Source organism: Canis lupus, chromosome 18, assembly GCF_011100685.1.
Source record: "Canis lupus familiaris isolate Mischka breed German Shepherd chromosome 18, alternate assembly UU_Cfam_GSD_1.0, whole genome shotgun sequence".
Lineage (NCBI taxonomy): Eukaryota > Metazoa > Chordata > Mammalia > Carnivora > Canidae > Canis > Canis lupus.
In genome coordinates, this window is record NC_049239.1 from 44,965,469 (window position 1) to 44,980,384 (window position 14,916).

Sequence of the window (14,916 nt, forward strand, 5' to 3'; positions counted from 1 at the left end):
TCAGGAGATGCCCCTCTCTCCCTGAGCTCTGAATTCCATGCAATGCTGCTTGGAGAATGCAGGAGGAGTGCCACCATGTCACAGGGTGATGCTGTGAGTCCTGCAGGGTGCCTTGTGGATGCTGTGGGTACCTCTGTGGGTGCTGTGGGGAGTCACAGAGGTTGTACAGGTGCTGTCACTGGCAACTTGGGAAGCCACCGTGGTGCTGCGGAGTATGGCTGTAGAACTTGTAGGTCTAGAAGGGTGCCTGCCACACGAGATGCCTTTGAGGGCACTGTGGGGTGCCGCAGGGTGCTGCAGGGTGCTGCAGCAAACACAGTCCTTGGGACCGAAGCCCTGTGTTTAGGTCTGGATGTGACTGCTTTTTGGACACGAAACCTGGAATCATTTACAACTTCTCTGAATCCCAGCTATCCTCACCTATAAAGAGCTTATTAATACATGCCTCTTGGGGGATGTGGGGGGGGATCAGCGCTTATCTACAGAAAGGGTCCAGTAAATGTCATCAGAGAGAAGTGTAAACCACGGGATAAAACCTCAGGAAAAACAGTTCACACCCGGGGGCCTCACACCCCGGAGTGTCAGAACAGAGAGCGGACACAACCCAGGCCCCGCTCTCGGCCCTTTTTTAGACCACGCGCCGAAAGAGGTATGTGTCTCCAGGGTAACCTCACTGTTTGGTCACAAACACCGGACTCGTCATCCCAAGAGCCCGAGCCTCCTCAAGGAGGTCACCTTGGGAGGCCACGTTATCCCAAGGGGGCTTCCGTTGTTCAAAGCAAGCGGGAGGGCCTCGCCAGCAGGTTCCTCAGCCTTACGGCCACCAGGGAGGCGCGTGCTATCTGCCCATTTGATAGATGAGAAAACCGAGACTCTGGACACCAAAGTCGCTCACCCGGGGTCAAATAGCTAGTGAAGAGCAGAGCTGGGAGCCAGTCTCCACCAGACTGGCCCCCAAACCCCAGCAGACATTTGCCACGACAGCACATGCTGTCTGCCTCCTGCATACGGTCATCTTTGCGCTCTCCCAGGGACTCTACGTGTATCTGTTCCCTAGCTAACAAGGAGGGGGGGTGCGAGGCTGAACCCCTGTGCTCCCTTGCAACCTTCCTGAAGGTAAACCATGGACAAAAGCACCCTCGCTGCTTTTCTCTGTACTTAAAGAGATTCTTGCATCTTGTACATGGAGGCCTGTGGCTCCTTGATGGAGGAACATCCCTAGCAGAAAAGTCCTGGGGAAGTTAAGCTCTTTCTGACTCGCTTCAGCGCCTTCTCCTGATTAAGAAAAGCGTGCGGGATCCTGGCTCTGCGATAAGCCAGTGGCTTCCTGTGGGGAGCAGGGCGGGCTGCCAGGAGGCTTACAGTTGAGATTCTGGCCCAGGCAGCTGGCGGGAGGGGGGTGGTGAGCTGCTCCAACATGAGCCTCACACTCCTCGGCCACGGTCTACCCGGGGCCCAGCCTGGCCTTGCGCTATCTGTGCCTGGGAGCCAGCTGCCGTGCCTTGGATTCCGGCCTGGAACATCCGAGCCGGCCGGCAGCACCCTCCAAAAGTGAAAGGATGAGCCCAGAGGCCAGGGGAGGATCACATCGGTGTCCAGGAAAGCAGCGGAGCGCCAACCAGCCACGGCACCAGAGGCAGCTGGGGCTGCAAATGCCCTCACCTGGCTGGGCGCAGCACCCCACAGTGTGTACACCCCACTCAACTCTCTCAGCAGCAGCCTTGGGGTGGGCAGGTGGGTCTGAACCTCCCTCATCTCATCTTCTCCCCAGAACATCCCCATGGGCGTGCTCCCATTTTGGAGATCAGAAAACCAGGACCTGCAGGGACGCCACGATGAGCCCAAAGTTTAAAAGCAAAAGCTCTAGGATAAGGAGACAAATCATTTTTATGTCCTTTCAAGAAATGTCATTGCAAGAGGTGATTTGGCTTAAAGGACTTTGTTAATCAGAGTCACTCAAAGGAAAACACACAAGAATTGTAGCGTGGTTTGGCCTGGGCTTCAAATCTTCGCCATTGTGTGACCTTGAGCAGTCACTTAACGTCTCTGAGGAGCAGTTCTCTCCTCTCTAAGATGGAGATGCTTTTAGTGCCAAGACCACAGGGCCGTTAAGGGGCTGAATGGACCATACAGGGCTCATGCTAAGCACCGCACCTGGCGCGCAGAAGCCCTCAATCGGTGTTGGTTGATCTGACGCTTCCATCAGCCGGGCCTCGAACTCAGGCCATCTGCACCTCAGACTCTGGTCTTTCCACCGAGGGTCTGAGGCTTCCTTTGACCAAGGCTGGCAGTCACATCTCCTCGAAGCTTCCAAATACCCTTCCTCTCCACAGCCTTCCCCAAGCCCCCACCCACTCTGCTTCCCTGCTACCTCACCATACCCATCACTTCCTCTGGCTCAGCCCTGGTCTGAGAACCTCAGAAACTGAGGCCATGAGGCCTGGAACGGAGATTCAAGTCACTGCTCCCCATTCTACTAGTAAGGACATGACTCCCCATGAGAGAAATGGCTTATAAGGCCTCTTGAGGCACAATGATGGTACTGACTGGGCCAGAGGACAAACATCCTGGCTCTTCATTCAGGAACCTTCCATGAGGCCATGAAACCCATCACCTGTCCTGGGGTTGTGGGCAGCCCAAGAAGCTCCCAGAACCCAACAAACCAAGACTTTTCCATCCTCATTTCCATCCTGGAATGTGAACTGTATCCAAAAGAGGGCCCTGAGATGGATGGTGGGAATGGGAGAGTCATTCTAGAAAGGTCTTTTCTTCTCACAATCCCAAGGTCATGGTGGTTGTGGGAGGGGGGCGGGAGGAAGTGCTCTGTCTTCCCTTGGAGAGCTCACTGCCTCTCCTGCTTCTACTCTCACTTCCTGGGCCGACCCTGAGGAGCAACCACGATGGGCAGCCTCCTTATCAGGCAGCCACCAGCCTTGATGAGACCCCACTTCTCTTCACGCCTCAGCTATGCACCCCAACAAATGTCTAGGGGTGGGGACAAGAGGGAAGCTGCCCTCTGCTTGCCTTGCACCCTGGCACCAGCTGAAAGCTCTTTCACTTGGCAATGGAGGGTTTGTTGAGTGGGAAGAGAAGAGGAGAGACAATCACACTCTTATTTGAATAAGATGCCGCCATATTGCCATGTTGCCCAGCCATACCTCTTCCAACTGGTGTCTTCCTTCCAGGAGGGGCAGGATTCTCTTGAGGTCTCTTTCTGATGGCTTCAGGAAAAACTCTAGAAGGAGAAGAGGAATGTAAATTTAAAAAAGGCAACAGCTAGTGGGGCATGTGGCTACTGGGGGCCCCCTCAGTTCAGGCACGCACCCACCCCCTGGGTTCCTGCTCACTCCTTCCGTCTCCACAGCACAGAAAGACAGAAGCAAGCACCCAGCCCCGCAGAGGCTTCCAGAGTGTCGGCCCCAGAGACCACCGACTGGAACATATTTTCAGGCTTCTAGATTCAGCCCAGGAGCCTGTACAATGTGCATGTGATGACATCACGCACGCTAATCACAATATCACATCACATTTGTTTGCTTCCGGCTAGAACATTAACAACTCGTTGTGGAAACTCCATTTTCCTCAGGCAGGAAAAAAAAAAAAAAGGCTTTATGAGTAATTTTGAAAATGTGAAGGAGAATTAATCATTGTTTAATGAATTCAGGCTTTGGGGGCAGACGGGTACTTTCAAGATCTGGTAGTCACCAGGAGATAAATAATAAGATGCTGAGGCTTTGGTAGCGAACGAAATAACTCCGGCTCAGAGAGCAGGAGCCAGAAGCCCATTTCCTCTCTGCCCACTGGACAGAGGGCCCCCAGGTCACGGGAGAAGGATCAGATGTGCCCAGACCAGGCCACTTACCCACCAGCCGAGGCTGAGGCCAGGCCTGGGGCACTGGCTTGTTCCCAAGCGCGGCTGAGGAAGCAAAGATCAGAGCTGACAGCAGAGACAGGACAGCCACGTCCCCTGACCCCCAAATCTCCCAGCCTCCTGCCCTCAAGGACCGCCCGCACGGTCGAAGCCCTGGTCCAGTTTCACCTCGTCTCAGACGATGATGTCAACAATCCCAGGAGACCGTACCCCAGCTTTGGGCATGAAGGCCGTGAACCCAGAGGAGTTAAATAACCTGCCCGAGGCTGTAAAGCGGACGAGGGGCAGAGCCAGGAGTAGACGTCAGGTCCACAGGAGGTCAAACCTGGCGCCAGCGCCGACTCCACAGGGGGGAGAGGTGCACGCTCCAGAGCAATGAGTTCCAAGTCTTCAGATCCCAGCTCAACGCACACCGGGCCTCAGAGAGCTTCTCAGAACTCCCTGCAAACTGACGAGGAACAGGCCTTGACCCCATTTGGCTATCTCTGCCTCCAAAATCCTCTCAGGCAGAGTCAACCCAGGGGCCCTCCTGCATCCTGGATCAGAGCAAGGCTACAACGCAAGGGATCCAGGGTACACACACCTACACATAGACATATCCAGCCATAGACAGAGGCATGGCCACATGGATAAGGACATGGAGATACGCGCATATTGTCACTAGAAAAGTGAAAGTTCTTTCCTATCCATCCATGGGGTCGACAGAACCATGGCAAAATCTTTGTCATACGACCCTCTAGGCTTCATTCTGTGTAACGGCTTAGGTGTGTGCATATGTGTGTGAGCACGGGCCTGTGTCCCCCCCCCCCACCCCACGCAGACAGGGTGACTCTCTACACAAGTGGGTGGGATCTCACCACACTTGGCCTACGTCCCCAGCTGGCAGCGCTATCGTGGCTCCCCACGGACCTGAGAACATAGAGATCTTCCCGAGTCTTCTGCCCCTTGGAAGGTGTGGCCTCCCTTTATGTACTTCTCCCCGCTTCGAGACGCTGGATATTTCAGATATTTCCATCTCCAGCCGTTACAGCCTGGCGGCAATGACTCCCTTCTTGCTTACATCGCCGCGTGGGAATGTTCACGCCAGTCCCCAGCCCGGATGCCTGAACGTGGGACGGCGGGGCCCAGGCTCTGCACATTCCACATTTGAATAGATTCTGATAAACCGCTCCCCCCAAATATTAGATCAGTTCCCCCCAAATAGCAGGACAGAAGGAGCCCCTCTCCTCGGATGTAAATCTGAACCCGGGGTTCTTCTGCTTGCCGAGTTGCTTTGCTGGTCACCTCCCAGTGGCCTGGAAGGCCAAGGCCCCTGGACAAAGGGGAGGCATTTGTTTCTTGGCTCCCGTGGACGGCCACCGCTCCAGTCCCCGGGGACACGTCTGAGGAACTCGGGCCCACCTGAGCCAGGAACTACACTTACGGGCTCGGAACTGATAATGAGCTTTTATGAGCTCTGGGGACCACGAGGAACACGTTTTAATGTCAAGCGTGCCCATCAGCCACGCAGCCCGGGTGAATGTCACACATTAACGAAATTAAAGGCTGCCGCCGAGTCGGGAAGGAGCTGCGGGCTGCGTGTCAGGCGGTGTAGGCAGGGCCTGTCAATAATAAAATTACTTTCCAGGCTTTGCACTCCTGAGCCTGAAGCTGTCTCCCGTCTTCGATGGAATTCTGCTTTGCTGCAGCCTGAGAAGAGATTAGTTTATTACCAGTCTGCCAGGAGAGGTAAAATCCAGCACTAATCCTAATTCCCATTTAAGCAAATCTGCATTATGTGAGGGAAACCAGCTGGGCTCAGAATTTCTGCCCCCACTTCCCCTGAGATCTCATTCCATCCCTCTCCTCTCTGGGGGTGGGGGCCGGGGGTGGGGGTCACCACAGATGTCAGAGCTGGAGCCCTCCTGGGAGAGGGAAAAGAATCCCAGGGTTTAGGGCCAAGAGGAGGAAAGGCCGCATGGAAAGATGGTAGACTGGGAGACCCGGTTCCCTCAGGGTGTGGGAAGGAAAAGCCACCACGCTGGACCCAGGCTCCCTCCTGCCTTGAACCAAGATGCCTTAAAATCCCGAGTCTGCCTCTGACTGGCTCTGTCACCCGTGAGCATGTGACCTCCCTCCTTCGGGCCTCACTTCCTCATCTGGGAAACCACTAATAGCAGCTGATACCTCATACGATGCTGTGAGGATCACATGAAAAATGTACAGACAGGACACCAGGGCACACACCCCCCTATTTCTTGAATTAAGACTCCTCGGGTTATAACAGCACCATTATTTGACCATTTCGCTTAGTGAATTATGGCACGTTTTGTTATGACGCATCCTGGTTTCGGAGCCCTTAAAATAGAAAAGATAAAGGGTGCCTTAAAATCCACGAAATAAAGGAAGAGTTTGGTCAAGGGCAGTGAGTGTGAGCGCTAGGAGCCAAGCTCCCCCGTGGTCTGAGGCCTAGCTCAAAACTTAGATCACCATCATCTTCTTCTTCCTTCCAAACAAAGCAAAGCTGCTCTGGATGAGAGAAACCAGCTCTCAATTTGCAAGAAAAATCCCGAGAGGTACCTCAGTGCCCTGGATGAGACCCAGACGAGAGACTTGACCTTCTATGTTGATGTTTCCTGCTCTATTTTTAAACTGAAACGGATTACATGTACACTATGGAGCGAGGGCCATGAGGACAGAGCCTCCTGAGGCCTCACAAACACAGCACCCTACGTAGCCCACACCCAGATCACAGACTTCGCTCCGGTTCCCCCCCCCCCATTGTTTCTCCATCATCCCATGTGTCCCAAGTCACCCGTGCCTCTCCTCCTCTGTGGCCCCTGCCTGTCCCTGCCCGGGCTGAGCCTTACTGTTGCCTGTCAGCTTGCTGCAAACAGGATCCCGGCTGGTCCGCTAGCCTTCAGCCTTGTTCCCTCCAAACTGCCCTCTCATTTGCTGTCAGACTGAGCCCATAGATGTGTCTCTCTCTTGCCTCAGTGGGTCCCCTGGCTTCTCTCTGCGGGCACACAGGCCTTTGATCATCTGAGCCCCACTTGTCTTTCTAAGCCCTTCAGGTCCTCACAATGTGCACAGATCCAAGTCAAACTGAACTCGTGGGGGCCCACACCCCCCACTGACATGCTTGGCCCAACCTTACTGCTGCTCACTCCGCCTGGAAGTCCCTTCTTCCTTTCCTAACCCTGAACTACACCTACCCCCAACTCTCCAAAACACCTGGCAAATTCCTACTCATCCTTCAAAACCGTCTTTCAACATCTCCTCTGAGAAACCTTCCCAGACCTCCAAAGGCACGATTAGTCCCTTTCTCTGGGCTCCCATAACAATTTGTGTGTATAGGTACCCAAGTCAGCAACAGTGTGTGTTTTGTTCCATAGGATTTCTCTCATCTACCAGGACAGGGCTTGAATGGTAGAAGGCAGGAACTAGGTTATAGTTGGTTGCAGGGATGTATGAATAATATCAGGGATGGAAAGATAGATGGATGGATGGATGGATGGATGGATGGATGGATGGATGGATGGATGGATGGATATATACACACATAGATGCATGTATGCAGAAATGAATGGATGTGTGAATGCATGGATGGATAGATGGACACAAGCATGGGTGGATGTGTGCATGCATGGAAGGATGGATGATAGGAGGGATGGATGAATGCAGGGATGGCTAGAAGGACAGGTGAAAGGTAAATTCTGAGATGAATCTACAAAAGAATGGGTGAAATGAACAGCAGGAAGACAGAAGTAGGTTAATGGGAGGAGAGAGGGACTAAATGGCTCAACCACTTGTATAATTTAATGGGAGGCTATGGTCTTGCAGCTATGGTCAGCACCTTGCTCTCTCCCACCAGAGTTAAGGGACCCACACAGAGACCACACCATTGAATATTAACAGCCCCCAGCTTTGCCCCATCTCACCTCCTGCTCTACCTGTGGACCCACAAGACCAGGCCTCAGGAAGGAGGGCTCAGAGCTACCTCTTGCCTTGGCCTTGACCAGGTGAAGACCGATGCTACAAGGAGAGCAAAGTTTTCCTGTGTCTGAGTCCAATGCCAATCCGTGGGGCAGGTGGTTTGTCAGCCGTGTGGCAGATCTGCCGGAGGCCAACCGTTTGCTTGGAGCAGATGGATGGCTGCTGATGGGGGTGCCATGCTCCCTTGGAAAAATGCCATTTAGGGGACGCTAAAATGACCAAAGGGCCAAACTACGTGGACAACACAGCATGATTAAGACAGTTACCCGTGAGTGGGCTTCTGTGAGAACATAACAGCCACTAGAGCCTGCTGTCTGTCTGCAGCAGGTGGGTGGGGAGGCCTCAGCACCGAAGGGCAGTCCATAGACAAGGCTTTCATGTCCCACAGGCCTGGGTTTGAATCTCAGCTATGCCACTTGCCACCTGTGTGACCTCAGCATCCCTCTAAAACGCAGATTATTCACCCGCAAAGTGTAGACAATCATAGCCCCACCTCACTGGCCTGGGCTCAGGATCAGATGAGCTAATGGGCTGTGAGTACTCCCATGGGGCCCGGCACAAGCAAGCCCTTGAGGAACTGAGGACTCAGGAATAACGTAAAGCAGAATCTGGTGCCACTTTCTGTGAAAGGGGTAGTGGCCACGATCAGTGGTTCCCAGGTATACTCTTCAGATCCTTCCCTCTCCCCCTTGGGGAGTCTGCACCAAGAACAGATGGAGTTCACACATCTTATGCACCCTAACGCTTAGCTCGCAGCAGCTGGACTTGCTAATATTTTATATATTAAGTTCCCACGTGATGTTGAAAATCACTGGGTTAGAGTTGATGTCCCAGAACCCTGAGTCAGTCAGTAGGATGCTAGAGGACATGAAAGGGATGCCTTCCTGGAAGGATGAAGGGAGGGAGGGAGGAAGGTGATCAACCCAATGGTGAGTCTTTTTCTGGCTCGCTCCTGCCAGCAAGGCCTCTCTGCTGTGCGGCTGTGCTCCCCTCACTTGCTGTCTCTCTCCCTTTCTCTCTCTCCCTCCCTCCACTCCTCCTTGATCCCCTCTGCCCCTCTCTGCCTCTCTCCATCTGCCCCCCACGTTAGCCACCCTACATCTCCACCTGGCTCCTAGGTGGAGCAGCCATCCTTCTGAGCCCCGTGACCATAAAGACTCTAGGGCGTGTGCCCCAGGAAAGGGCTGCATCATCAGCGGGTGTCTGGTGGCCAGCTCAGCCTTGGCCCCCTCCCACACGATGCCAGGCTGGGCCACTGCCAGCCAGATGCATTGCTTGTTGACAGATAAAAATGCTGTATTTTATGGCCCTAAAGCCAAGCCAGGGCTTTGTTTTGCTGTATTTTAAATTAGCAACGCAGGGGGGTGATGTAAGGGTGGGGGAGAGGAAGAGGAGCCAAGACACGTTCAGGATGAGTTCTGCCTGGGTTTTATGACTCAACAACAATCATCATCCCCCCCATCCCTTAATGAAGCTGCCAGCCCTGGCCAGCTCTGCCTAGGTCTCTACCTCCTTTCCACCTGCCCTTGACTCCCTGTGGGAGGGAGAGTGCCTCTCTGCACTGCCTGCCCTGTCATTCAGCCCCAACACCCTCTGTTTCCATAATGAACCCCAGAATGGGCCTGCTAAGTGGCCCCCAGGGTCACAGTGGGGCTGAGGTGGGAGACCTGACATCCTCAGAAAGACTGGGATTTTTTTTTTTTCTTAATTTTTGCTTGGGGAGTAGAGGCCCGCTCCCTACATGGAATTGGGCTGAGTGCAGAAGGTGCTGGCACTGCTAGCAAGGGTCTCTGGAGGGCCCACCCCGGTGGTAAGGAATCTGAGCCAGTCTGAACCCATCAGCTCTGGGTAGCTTGGGGATGGTGGAAGGGCCAGGGAGGAGGGCATGTACAACCCCATAAATTAACACATGATGCTGCTTATTCTCTGTGCAGCTGTCACAAGTAATCATCATCTCCCCTGCCCCCCATGTTCCCAACATATCTGGGGGCTCCCAAAGACGAGCAAGCCAGGATCTCTCGTGCCCCTCCGCAGTGGCACCTGCAGGAGACAGATGCCCAGCTGAGCATGATGAACATGTGGCCTCTGGGAGCCTGAGACCTTTGTCTCCAGGGGACAGAGCCCTGCACTTGCTCCCCCTTAGTCCTGTCTGGAAGCATTTTCTCATCACCTGAAGGGGGCAAGGACAAACGCCATCCGTCCCCTGGAGCTCTCTTCCTTTGAATCCTTGCTCTGCCTCCTACACGCTTCCCATTTCTCAGATGAGAGAAGTGAGCCTGAGCCACAGCAGCTTTATGTAACCACACACCGGTGCGCTGCTCTCGGAGAAAGGAAAACACGGAGCTTAAGTGATTCTCTCAACACTGTGTGCCAAGTAAGGCTCCCTCATTCTCATGAGGGGTCCCCGGCAGACCTGCCAGGCAAGTGCCCAGCATCCCGGACCTGGGCATTTGGTGCCACTGGGACCTGGAGGAACCCAATGGTTTGAGGGACCTTTCTCTGACAGCGCAGCCTGGCCTGCCACCCCCACCCACCACCACCACCACCCCGGCTCCCCTGGGTCATCTGCAGGAACAAAAAAATGAAAGATGTGAACTCTATAACCCTTCCGCCAAGTGGCCAGTGTCCTCCTCCTCCTCCCCAGCAAAAGAAAGAGCTGATGTTCAGAGGTCCAGCCACTGGTCTCCAGTCCCAGAGCTGAACTGGGCCAACAGAGGATGGAGGCCACTATCTTGTCTGCGGCCAAAGTCCCCGGAGCCCCTCTGCTGAGTCCAGCCTGCACAGGGCTGTCACCATAGTACCCGCACTCCGCAGGATGCATCCAGGAGGATCTCAAGCCACAAGCCACTGGCTATTTGAACAAAGATACCCAGGCTTTCAAAGATTTTGACAACAGCCCAGTGCTTCCAGCACACGGTTCAGGACTAGCAGAGACTCTGGGTGCTGACGTCGACTTTGGTACGAGTTGTGTCTCAAGGCGTTCCAGGCCTGGAAGTCAACTGGGGTCCACGGCGTGATCCTCCACTTCCAGGGGCGCCTGTCCAAGGAGGTTCTGCTTCCGAGAGCAGCAGTTTTTAAAAGCCACCCGACAGTAATAGAGATGTTTCCAAACTGGCCACCCTGCAGCTAGCAAGGAAGCCAAAAGCTGAGAACTGGTAACTGGAGCTGAGCAAAGGGGCCAACCCCACAACCCACGGCAGCTTTCCTCCTGGAACACGGGGCTCTGGGGCTTGTAATTCAGACTTTATAGCCCTGGGGCACCCCACATCCCTGCCATCCTCCCCCCCAGCTCAAGTCCATGTAAATATATTCTAATGCAGAGAAGGGTCTGCGGGAGGTAAGAAGGCAGAGCCATTAGCATTTTGATGGGTTTTCCCAACACATGAACAAGAGCGGTTTAAAATTCATAGCACAGAGATTAATCGCAGTCCCGCCTCTCTCTACCCTACTTAAGGGGGGGGCGAGAACTTTTTAGCCCTTTACAAAAAGACCTTGATTAGGAAAGAGAGCTAGGAACTCAGTGCTGAGAGTCCTCCAGGGAAGAGCCAAGATGGTTTTCTAGACTGAGTGTGAAGGCCTTCTAAACACAGTCAGAGGGCAGAGTCGGGGATTAGGGTGGAGCAAAGGCTGGACACTGCTCAGGCGTGGGGTCCTTCCAGAAGGACCCAGCTGAGCCCGGGGGAGGAGCCCTGCTTGTTCCTAAGGGGCACATCCATCTCTCATCGCTGACACAGGCCCAGCCTCCTACCATCCACGTTCATTCACTCACCAAGCTTCCCCCAAAGGATCACCATATGCCACACAGTAGGTGCTTAGAGAAGAATCTGGAAGACGGTAACTCAGCAAATCCCTGATAAGAAATTCAGTCTAAGGACGCCTGGGTGGCTCAGTGATTGAGTGTCTGTCTTCAGCCCCGGGTGTGATCCTGGAGACCCGGGATCGAGTCCCATGTCGGGCTCCCTGCAGGGAGCCTGCTTCTCCTTCTGCCTGTGTCTCTGCCTCTTTCTGTGTCTCTCATGAATAAATGAATAAAAATCTTTTTAAAAAATTATTTAAAAAAAAGAAATTCAGTCTAGATGGAAAGAGAGAGAAAGAGAGAGAGACAGAGAGAGAGAGAAATGGGGATGAATCCAAGAAAATGGGATGAAGGAGGGGACCAAGAGAGAGCAGCTGTCCTGGGACTAAGGTGGAGAAGGCCTCTGACAAGCAGGGCCTAAGAGCAGATCACACCCTTTGGGGGCATTCCTGTCCTTCCTCAAAACCTTCCTTTGAAAGTAGTGATGTCATAGTAGGTGTAGAAGACAAGATGAACAAAGATTTCTGGAATATAATCAGAGAGACTATATAGCTATTGTTAACACGCATGACCCAAAAATTGGAAACCAGGCAAGGAGGAGAGGCCTGTCGTCTCTCAACATCCTGACGGGAGTAGGATTGTTCAGAGGGCCCACCTAAGCATTCTTTAATTATCCAGGGCAGAAGATTCTAGAGGAATGTTAACTTTGACTCCTGTGAAGTTACTTGTGAATGTGTAGTAGATTTTTCTGGCCTGGTAGAAAAAATAACCCCAAAGGTTAGGATTTTATTGCCCTAGAGGGCATTAGCCAGTTTTATATCCAATCCAGCCTCCTCATTCCAGTATCATTGCTCTGGTACTTGTATAACTGCTGTTTGTCTAATTCTCCTGAGAACCGGCTTCACCATCTTGCTGCCTCCCTCTTTCATGAGTCAAATCAATCTTTGGCCTATGTTCATCGCAGATTTGTAGGAGATCTTACAGGATTTCTAATTTTTAGAAAATTAGACTTTGGCAGTACATGCCTGATTACACACACACACACACACACACAGTGCATAGGGGGAAAATGGGAAGAAATAGAGCAAAATGTTACCCATGGGTATCTTTTGGTAGTTGGCATATGTATGCCAGGGAGTTTCGTAATCAGAAAAAAAAAGTGATAAACATCATTTTTAAAATGGAGAAATGCACACTTATCTAAGATTACCCAATCAATAGCTAATGCAAATTGCTTGCCTATCCGGTCTATGGGGCAGGGCTCTAAGCACTTTATGTGGATGTTCTCACTAAGGCCTCCCCACCACCCTAGGAGAAAGGGACTATTACTACCCCATTCGACAGATAAGGAGATTAAAACCCAAGAAGTTGGGGCTTCGGGTCCCAGGTGTAGGCAGTCAGAGCTGGAGCTAAACCCCAGGCAGCTCAGCCCCAGAGGCGGCCCTGCCACACTTCTGCCTCCCAAGTGCAAAAGGAAGAAATAAACACATCTGCTGGGCGGCCAGGGTCGGGCCTGGAGGAGATGGTGTTCCCACCCACTCCCAGAGCTCACGGCGTGCTGGGAAGCCAGGCGCAGGCCTCGCCAGCCTTGAATTGAATTCACATGTGTCTCCCCCGCACTCGCAGGCTGGGAACCCGTCCTCTCCGTGCTTGGGCCTCCCATCGCCTTGGGAGAGGGCATGATGGGCACTGGGCAATTGGAAGCCACCCCCTGTCCACCTGCTCTGACAGCATCACCTCTAGCATCACTTGTACTAGAGCGGCCGGTCACTAATGACCATTTATTTCCCTCCGCCTATCTCTTCGCCCATGCAGGTACTACACAACGGCTCCATTACCCAGATGGTAAAGCCAAGGGCAGCCAGGCTTCAGCAAAGAGGGGGTGCGGGGTGTTGGAAAGGACCTCCAGGAGCCCTCGAGCCCACAGACCCTGCCTGTAAGTCACCGCGTGACCTTGGGTGAGTCACTCAGCCTCCCTGGGCCATGTCACCTCGCCTTGAAAATGGGCAGGGGGACTCATTGTGCTCCAGTACCCCCCAGATATTTGGCCAGCATCCATCTCGCTTTCGCTGTCGGGGTGTTTTACATTCAGGAGGCGTGAAGCCCACACCAGGAGCCCACGCCTATTGATTCTCACTAAAGCTCTCCATGTGGCAGGTCACTGCTGGCTAAGTCTGTGCAGAAATTAGGTTTTGAGGGAGGGATACCATGTGATCTCTGAAAACCAAATTGGGGTGGGGGGCTGCAAAAGGGGGGGTGTAAGGAGTGGGGAGAAACACTTCATTTAAATAGGACTCTTGAGAGCCCCGAGAAACCACCGCATCTGGGTGCTTTGTATCGTGCTGGTCAGTACTTATTTATTTCTTTATTTGGGCCAAACATGTTTCCCTAGGTTTCCAAACACCTGCCAACTCAGGCAGGATTATTCAGGTAAATACTGTGTTTCAAAGGCTTCCAAATATAAAGTCCCATTTTCCTTGATTTAGCAATAAACATCCATCCAGCCTTTACCTATGGCTTATACGAGGAAGGGAGGGGACCGAATAATTCAGAAATGTCAGCTGCTTAGTCAGTGTCAATATTGAAAGACGCGTCTCTAGGTGATTAATTAAGACGGATGGACAGAAGAAACACAGGCGAGCTCTCTTATAAAGACAGAAAATGATCCCGCTCATGAAAATGGTTTAGCAGATGTGCCTGCTTCTGATTCCTGGATGCCTTACTGCCCCTTTCGGGGTCTCAGTTTCATTCTTGACCACCTAATGGCCTGTGATTCTGAAAATGGGGTTTCCCAGGGCTTCAGAAGCCATCAAAGTGGAGGGAGGAGGTGGGGAGGCCAAGCGACCCCCTAAGGCCGCTCCAACAGGGCAGCAGCTCCGTTTTCAGTGATTTCTCGGAGGCTCCATGTTGAACTTTCTTTGAGTTTTGGGCTACAAGTAAATTGAATGCCTCTAGACTGAAGCCTCCCAGGTAACTTCTTACTTTAGTAATGTCGAAGACGGTACGTTGGTCAAGAAACCCCAAGGCATTCTGGTGGTCAAATGTTTTTTTTATCCAGAGGCATCATGCAACCCATGGACACATCACCTGGGAGAGAGAAATGCCTCCAACTCTGAAACGGGAGACTCTCCACGCCAGGTAACAAGCCCCCATCCTTAGCCAAAGGGTCTGCCAAGACAGATCCTAAAACCACAATAAGGGCTAGCACCAACAGGGGCACTGGCATTATCCCAGGCACTTGATTTGTCACTTCTCACAGCAACCTCATGTAATA

The 14,916-nt window shown here is 52.9% G+C and overlaps 1 protein-coding gene across 1 annotated transcript in view; it reads right to left on the reverse strand.

Moving 5' to 3' along the window:
• The window catches only part of TSPAN18 (tetraspanin 18), a 185,850-nt gene that overhangs the window by 150,381 nt on the left and 20,553 nt on the right, over positions 1-14,916 (reverse strand). Inside the window, 1 exon segment of the mRNA XM_038563502.1 lies at positions 3,159-3,235. The gene's annotated coding sequence lies outside the window, so the exon portion shown is untranslated.